This window comes from Pseudochaenichthys georgianus, chromosome 5 (assembly GCF_902827115.2).
Source record: "Pseudochaenichthys georgianus chromosome 5, fPseGeo1.2, whole genome shotgun sequence".
Lineage (NCBI taxonomy): Eukaryota > Metazoa > Chordata > Actinopteri > Perciformes > Channichthyidae > Pseudochaenichthys > Pseudochaenichthys georgianus.
The window spans coordinates 43,882,034-43,891,201 of NC_047507.1; the positions used below are offsets into that span (position 1 = coordinate 43,882,034).

At 40.5% G+C, this 9,168-nt stretch overlaps 2 long non-coding RNA genes across 2 annotated transcripts; both read right to left on the reverse strand.

The window, feature by feature from the left end:
- Positions 1-4,736: 4,736 nt before the first annotated feature.
- On the reverse strand, positions 4,737-6,289 carry LOC117447359 (uncharacterized). Its single transcript, XR_004552219.2, has 4 exons — positions 6,018-6,289; positions 5,419-5,530; positions 5,058-5,215; positions 4,737-4,920 (listed from the first exon to the last, which is right to left on the reverse strand). It is a non-coding gene; the product is annotated as an uncharacterized lncRNA (long non-coding RNA).
- A 21-nt stretch (positions 6,290-6,310) lies between these two features.
- LOC139433921 (uncharacterized) lies at positions 6,311-7,559 on the reverse strand. The gene is made up of 3 exons (XR_011643320.1): positions 7,226-7,559; positions 6,497-6,566; positions 6,311-6,415 (listed from the first exon to the last, which is right to left on the reverse strand). It is a non-coding gene; the product is annotated as an uncharacterized lncRNA (long non-coding RNA).
- Positions 7,560-9,168: the final 1,609 nt, after the last annotated feature.

A 9,168-nucleotide genomic window follows, 5' to 3' on the forward strand; every position in this document is an offset into this window, starting at 1 on the left:
AGTGTGTCAGTGTGCTGAAGGATAGACCAGCTATCCAGGCCAGACTCTAAAGACTTTCCAAGGGGTACACATGCTGCTGCCGGAGTACTGACTGGAAGTATTGCTGGTATTAAGTCTACCATCCTCTTAAAATACTCTGTCCAACAATATCAGTCTCATGAAGAAAGGTTTTTTTTAACGTTTATTCAAAATAGCAGAGAAACATGCATTCTTGTTCTCAGGAGGGGACATTGACAGAGGATTGTTGGAAAAGTACACAGTAAGTACTTCATAGTACTTGTGGGGGTAGTTTCAGTCATACTGAGTCCAACAGGATCAATTATCTCACGAAGAACTAATGGCAACACAAAATAATTCCCTCATCAAACTTAGCAGAAGTGGCCAGATTTTGTTCTCAGCAGGGGATTTTGACAGAGTATTCCTCAAACAATACACAGTAAAAGTACTTCAATGTATTGTAAGTAGCAGGCTAAATAATACAAAGTCAAACAGTATCAATTTAATTAAGAACTAATGGTAAAATCATATTTGTATCATTCATCAAAGATAGCAGAAAACATGCATTATGTAGCCTACTAAGGAGGGGACTCTGACAGAGGATTACTCACAAAGTAGCTACACAGCAAAAGTAGGCTACTTCATTTTTATTTCTGGTAGAAGTCAAAATAGTACCGAGTCCAACAATGTCAGTTTCCTTAAGAACTTGTGGTAAAACATATTTGTATCACTGGTCAAATATAGCAGGAATGAAGAGCAGCTGATTTGAAAGAAAAAAAACGCGAGAGACGGCGGAGTGACCGCAGTGCAGAATCGCTGTAGCCTATCGTTTAAATCTCCTAACAATGTTGTCCATTTTAGACATAGGCTTATTATATTTACAGCCCTTAGTAACATCCATTTTCTGGGCTCAATATGTGTCTTGGCCGTTTTCGTTGTGATCGATAAATTCACCTTGTTTCCCTTTGTTTATAATATTATCACCGCTTTTGTTTTGAAATCACTTCCGTGAGTTTCGCCCCGCCCCCCGTTGCACTGACCATTAGACCATTTAGTAAGGTAAAAAGCAAAAAGGCCTCTCAAACGCTCTTCCGTTTACGTGTTTAATAAAGAAAAACAATTGGACGGTAGATACACAGATTTAAAATAGATGCATTTGATTTAAAAATAACAAATATAATTCAAAATGTAAACAGCAACAAAGAAATTATAAAAAATGTTTTTCTTTTTCTTGTTAATTCCCATTATCTTCTCTATTATGTATCTTCCGGTCTTTGCCAATCTGGCCAGCATCTCTTGGTCCTCCACGTCTTTCTCGTACAGCCACAGCTTGAAGCAAACTGAAAATAAGAAACAACAATGTTTTAACAAATCGTATTAAATAATGTGATGACAGAACTGCAAACAGAATAGCTGAAACTTTAACAAAATAAATAACTCAGTTACCTCTAATCATTAACCCATGTTTGTATCATTGAGTTAACTTTTTGTGTTGCTGCTTGTTGTGTAATAGAAGCTTCGAATGAAGAACCAAGCACAGTCTATTTCAAACTGAACTTTATATTCCTTAAACAGTTTCCAAAAAGAACGGTGGAAGACAGAGAAAATGCACTCGACATGCTCGTATTCAATTTTTCATAACAGGAAGCAGCCAGAGGAAGAGACATACTTGCACTTCAAAATAAAAGCATTTCTTGTGAAACGTACCTTTTAACTTAAATCAAATAATCAAATGTTTTACTGCCTTAAATAAAACAAGTTACAACATTCTCCCGCACGATGAACAGTCTTTCATCACTTTTCAGTCCATTAACTTATCTCTAATGGATATATTAACTGAACAGGTCTCCTCAACAAACTGCCCGTAGAAGTCCGGACAACGCAGGAACGAATGAGTCCATCTCTCCCTGGAAACAGGTCTGTTATCCTACCCATTTTCCAATTCTGCCTGGGAGTTTTGTCCTCTCCGATGAGGATGACATCTCCCACCTTCAGCAAAGTGGGTGTAGGTGTTTCACACCTGTGAGCTGATTTCAACTCCATCAAGTAGTCCTTTTTCCAGCTGTTCCAAAAGCTGGTTAAGAGTCTCTGCCGGTACCGCCATCTCCAACTCATGTCCTCTCTGCTCGTATTGATTGCCTGAGATGGTGGAAGCAAAGTTGTTGGTGGTAGAGAGGTTAGTCTTTTCCCCACCAGGAAGTGAGAGGGGGTAAGTGGCTGAGGCTCTGATGCATCATTGTGTACATAGGATAGAGGCCTGGAGTTCAACACAGCCTCAACCTCTGCAAGCATGGTTGTTAGCTCTTCAAAGTTCAGTGAAGCCTTACCCATGACCCTCTTTAAACATGTTTTAACAGATCTCACTAGTCTCTCCCAGAAGCCACCCCACCAAGCAGCTCGCTCGGCAATAAACCTCCAGGTGATCCCCTTGTCAGTGAAAAACTCTGTGAGCTCTGAGCCCATAGTTCCTTTAGATCTTGGTCTGCTCGTTTGAATGTTTTAGCATTGTCTGAGTAAATAACTTTACACAGTCCTCGTCTTGCTATAAATCTCTTTAAGGCTAAGAGGAAACTTCCTGTCGTCTGATCTGACACTAACTCTAAATGCACTGACCTGGTGACAGCGCAAGTGAAAAGTGCAATATATGCCTTCTTAGCCTGACCGCTAGACTTGCCATACAATGGCCCTGCAACATCTACCCCGCTTACTTCAAAGGGTGGAGACTCAGTCACTCGGTCTCTGGGTAGTGGAGCTGTAACCTGCTGTGCTGGTTTAGCTTTCAGTCTCCGACAAATGAAACAATGTGATACCCCCCGCTTGACTAGCTGTCTCCCCCTTAAAATCCAGTATCTCTCTCTCACCTCAACCAGAGTATCTCTGACCCCTGAATGCATCACTCTCTCATGACAGCGCTGAACTAGTAGCTCAGTGTATCTGTGATCTTTAGGTAGCACCCATGGGTGTTTCTCCCTAAAACTGAAATCAGAGTGCTGTAGCCTACCTCCTACACTCATAAGGGCATTTTCATCTAAGAATGGTTTCAAGTCTTTGATTTTCGAATCTCTCTTTATGTTTTGTCCAGATTTCAGCTGACACATTTCCTGGTTGAAATGTTGCTCTTGGGTTACCTTTGCCCAGTACCTTTGCTTCTGCTGCTGTGAGCTCTTCTGAAGTTAGCTCTCCCTGAATCCTTTGATTAGAACGGGCATTAGCTATGAACCTTTCCACCCATGCAGTTATCCTCAATACAGTTTTTAACCTGCTGTACTTCTCTAGGTCTAGTAGTGGTTCAGCTTCTTCAGTGCTAGTAAACTGTACTACAGCCTGAAACTTAGACCTAAGCTCAGCGTTCACCTCATCTGCATCACAGCTCTCATCAATGACTCCTGCTCCATCTGTGTGTAACAGTGAAGTGGGTCCACTCCACCACAGCTTGCTTTGGATGAGGTTCTCGATGCTCTGGCCTCTGGTGGGTAAATCAGCAGGATTGATTTTGCCGCTGCAGTGAGCCCACGACTCTGGATTTGTGAGTCTTTGTATTTCAGTCACTCTGTTTGACACAAACGGCTTCCACCTTTGTGCTGAGCTGCGAATCCAATGGAAAACGATCATCGAATCTGTCCACATGTAAAGCTGAATCTTTTCCATGTTGAGTGGCTTGAGAAGATTATTCCCTAACCTTGCCCCGATTAGTGCACCCATAAGCTCTAAGCGGGGTACTGACATTTTCTTCAATGGAGCTACCTTTGACTTTGAGGCCACAAAACTTGTTACAACCTCTCCATCTTTGTTTTGTCCTTGCAGATAGGCAACAGCACTGTATGCCTTTTCGCTGGCATCGCAGAAGACATGCAGTTTGATTGTCTGTGAGTTTGGTTGGATCTCAATTTGGTACCACCTCGGAATGGCGACCAGGTGGAGCTTTGGCAGCTCTGCACAAAGCTCGTGTTACCGCCCTTACATGCTAAACTCTTTTTGCACTATTGGCAACAAGCATTTTCCACCTCAAGACAAAGCCCCCAGGAAGTGTGCCGGACTCTGAGGAAAATATTCGTTGTGTCCAAACGGCGGTACTACAATTTCAATCTGTGACGTCGACCGGCCCAGAAATACTTTTTCCCACTGACTAACATGGGTAAAGAGACGTCTGTAAATCGGTGGATAATTTTTTGAAACTAAATAAACTACCCAGTGTGAATTATTGTATAGCCCTAGAATCATTAAGTCCTTAAAGCTGTAAAATGCACTAAAATCCGAATCTAGATTTATTCTCTCTCTCCATTCATTCTAGTGAGCCGAGAGTGTGTGCTCGGGGGGGCGGGGCTTAAGGGGTGCTTAGTTCTCTCCGCCATGTGTTTGTGTGCGCACGCGCGCGTGTGTGTGTGTTGCATGCATGTAGCAGGTTCTGTGTGTAAACTGCCCCACCCCCTCGCACACCGACAAGGGAGAGAGATCTCTCGTCTGGATTGGAAAGATCGAAAACAAATCATAGACGCACTTTGTAGTCTTATTGCATATTAGAAACGGAGTTGGCAACAGTAAGACTGCGATATAATGTTTATGTAGATATAATACATATGACATCTATTTTTTAAATGTCTCCAGCACCGATAAAAAGATCGATAACGTTGGACGTTAACGGTACCACGGTCTTTCATAATTCAGCCCCGGGGCCCATTTAATACCAGGGCTCGGTACCCATCCCTAGTTTTAATTAATGATGATGATGATGATGATGATGATGATGATGATGATGATGATGATGATGATGATGATGATGATGATGGAGGCTCTTCGCTGCAGGATCTGGTCGATGTCCTCCTAGCAGAAGCGATTGCCTTCGTCGTTCTCGTCCATGATGGCGGCGTAGGCTCCTTTCCTCAGCAGGTCCTCGATCTCCTTCTTGGAGAACTGCTGGACCGGCTAAAGGCGACGCAGAGAGACATTTACACAAGTGGATTTACAAAACTCTTTTTGAAAATAAACTAAGTGTACTGCAACAGCGACTGACCCAAACATGACTTGGCATCTAGAAATATGACAGATTTTATTTTTCTCACCCTGTTGTTGTTCCCACTCATGCTCTGCAGGACGGGACGGTCCAGCCCGAGCTTCAGACTAGCTTTATCCAGCATTTCCCTCTCATAGTTTCTAGTGATCAGATGGTACACCTTCACCGCCTTAGACTGGCCAAAACGATGACGAACCGAGCTTGAGCCTGAAATAAAAAATGAAAAGAGGGGTCAAAAGAGCATCATGTGCAGCTGCTGTTCAACGTTTTTAAGCATTAAATGGGAAAATAATATACACTTAAAGAACCGAGGGAATAAACGGAAAGACTGTTGTTGTTGTTGTTGTAGCCGTATTGAACTATCTTTAGGACGGACAGAGCAGATATATATATATATATATATATCGTACCTGCAGGTCATATTCAGGGTTCCAGTCAGAGTGGAATATCACACAGGCGTCTGCAGCAGTGAGGTTCACAAGCTCTTGATCAGGTGTTTGATGTGGGCTGGCATGATCCTTTCTGCAGCGATGAATAAAGAAAACAAAGAAAACATTATTAATAATAGTAACAACAATAATATTAGTATAACTATTTATACACAATAATTGCAAAGTGATTCTCACAACAAAAATAAAGAACAAAACAATAAAAAAACTAATTATTATAGGAATGTTAAAATACAAATAAATGCTAAACATTCTGAGAGGCCGACTACAAAAGGTAGACTCAATGGCTCTTGATGACATCAATGAGCAGTCCCAACACATGCTGCTGTATCAAAAGAAATAGGTCCTGATTTCTTCTATTTAGTGTTGGATGATTTGTTGTATTGATTGCTGATGGATGTTAAGATATGTTTTACAATTATAACAAAAAGATTATTGTAATTGGAATCAAAAAGTTTACAAATCGTAGTTTTAATAAAATGACTAGCAATATAGGATTTATTCAACAGCGGTAAAGCATTAAGTTACTAAATTAACGTACACTGAATTGTAAAACTTACCACTATTTAGGAAAGGACCTGATCAGAAGGATTGACTAGTAAGACAGCAAAGAGGCGGAGGAGGTCTCTGTCATGTACAACCATTGGTAGATGTTACACCTGAAAGAAAGATAAGGAAATAAGACAACACAGGAGGACAAACACCTTCTTAAGTAAAAGACCAAATCATGTCAAGCTTTAACCTGAGGCTGTTTTTTCAGTCTTTACAATGCACAGTTGGAAATTACATTCCAAAAGCTAAATTCAAACTCAACACCATAAATAACTGGGTACCAAAGTGCTTTACTTGATAGGACACGTTCCACACGGAGCAGCAACCATCCGGCTGGCCGTATGCTGCATATCATCTCCTCCCTCTCCACTGTTTCCAGTAGATCTCTACTGCCTGTCCAATAAAACTGAAATGCCCCAAAACAATCATATTTAAAAAGTTAAAAACAATAACTTGCTTTTGGCATTCAAATGTATTATAATCTCACCTTTTTCCTGGATGTCAGGAAGGCGTTCCCTTCAAGTCCGCAACCAGTCATAGGAGTTCAAATGCAAAGCCTGAAAGATGACAAGAGCGGGAGACTTACATGTTACAAGATAAGTAATACCAGAGCAGTGTTTAGGACATGCAGAGAACAGATCAAATCCCCTGACAGGCTGACACACTTTGGTGATGTCCTCATCTGATGATGATGTTTCATTTTTAGCAGCAAAGTAACATTACTCAAGGTATATGTTGGACCCAACTCATGTACAGTATGTTTTGAATCTCCTCAACAATGGTCTGTATAGTTGAGTAGAAACAAACTGTCCCTACAGTTTCAGGTAGATTAACAAAGAAAAGTTTGCAATGAAGCACAAAACCCCTCTTTGTATTAAGCTAGCTGCCTGGTGGAGTTAGCTAACTTCATGTCCAACACAAAACCTCTAACGTGCATTACATTGACGATTTTAAACACAACTTAACTCTCTCAACTTGTGAAATAACGTTAATTTAACATACCCTTAAATAACTACATCACGTTTTTCAGGGGCAACACAAACTGCAGAAAACGTTAGTTGCTAACTGTTGTTAGCTAAGACAGCTAGCTCGTAACGATAGCCTCCTAGCAAACGTAAGATTACGTTAACATTAACTTAACGTTGTAAGAAAGCAAAACGAACCTTCGAGACATATTTTACTCTCAGACTGGGTGTAATTGTGTAGCGTTGCTTACCTCCAGAAGGACTTTTAGCTGTTTCCCAGTAGAGACTAGAGAGAGCTGTCAGAGCGGTTTCTCTCAGAAGAGCAGCATTGGGCGGACCAGATAAGACCAGAGCAGACCAGATAAGAACCAGTTAAGTCTTGGAGCCCACCGACGTCTTCCATGTTGTTATTTTCATTTAGTAGTTTGCCTTATAGTCCTTCTACTCCATTTTCTTGCTCTTCTCGAGTAGTCAGTGTGGTGCTGTTGCTTTGGTCTGGGTCTCTGGACCTGTGAGCTAACCACGCCCCGTTCATTTGCATATAACGAATGGAAATGTCTGATCATGAAATACAAGTCACATGAAATAAGCCAACCTGATCTCACCAGAATGCATGACTCCACCACAACTCCTTAACACCACAATGCGTGGTGGAGTCACGAACTTTGTTACATTTGCTGTCGGCACCACGCAAACAACCCCAATGTAAAGTGAATGAGGCTCCTTTGTCGTGGTGCACACACGCGTTCGATTCCTGTTTTGAATAGTGTGCCGTCGATGGGTTTCATTCCATTTCAAAGTCCTTTTGGACGCTCTGTGTAAACGTCGCGCATCCAATCACAGAGGTTGAGGACTGATCACGGGGTTTGTCAAGCTAAGCACATGGTGTAGTCCCAAACGATAGCTGAGGATTCTGGGTAGTGTAGTGTCTTCTGCCGTCCAAAAACTCCGAAAAAATATTTGTTTCTCCGAATTGAAGGGGGAAAATACAAAAGCATTGCACACAATTCAAACCAATCAATGTTGTGTAATTAACAAGGACAATTTGGTGTTTTTTAGTCGATGAGTAGTGCAGATATCACTGTAAAATCAATCGACAGTAAGGAGAATAGGCTACTTACTTCCGGGTGTAAAATTCTCCGTTATCCAATGGGAATGGACGCTCGTAATACAATACAGGGGACATGATCATTATCTTTTAAATAACGTTAACTAACGGGAACAATCTATTTGACACAGCTGAAGCTCTGGCCTTCCTTAAAAACAAACTAATTTAATAAAATTAACAGTTGCATTGCACACAATGCACGTTGTAGAAATGCGTGTGTGCACCACGACAAAGGAGCCTCATTCACTTTACATTGGGGTTGTTTGCGTGGTGCCGACACGCAAATGTAACAAAGTTCGTGACTCCACCACGCATTGTGGTGTTAAGGAGTCGTGGTGGAGTCACGCATTCTGGTGAGATCAGGTTGAAATAAGCCATTATGAAATACGAGTCTCTTGAAATAAAGAAACGCGTCATTATGAAATACAAGTCATCTGAAATAAATAAATATGTCATTATGAAATACGAGTCTCTTGAAATAAATAAATGTGTCATTATGAAATACAAGTCTCTTGAAATAAATAAATGTGTCATTATGAAATACAAGTCTCTTGAAATAAATAAATGTGTCATTATGAAATAAAAGTCCCATGAAATAAATAAATGTGTATTTAAATGTACATGTATACATATTTATTGCCTAATTTATTTATTTTATAATTTATTTCATAAGCATATTTATATATATATGTATTTATTTAATTATTTATGTATATATTTATTTATTTAATATTGGCTTAAATGGCATTCCATACACCCGCCCTCCCGTAGACATTTCATGAGCTCAGTCACTTCATAACACCAAAGATGGGTCGCGGTAAACGCTCTGAAGTGAGACTCCACTACACTAAAAATTAAAAAGACATGCCTGTTAATAGCTTGCCACCGGCATAGCTCAGTTAAAATAAAGCACAGCTATTGTGCAATACATTTGTATTGCATGTATATTTTTTATTTGTAACAATTTCAGTTAAAGCTTAAAAGAATAAAGATATTGTTGTTATCTAAACGTTTGACCTCTTTCTTTTACAATTTTGGAATCGAAACGGGGAATCGATAAGAACCGGAATCGATAAGAACCGGAAT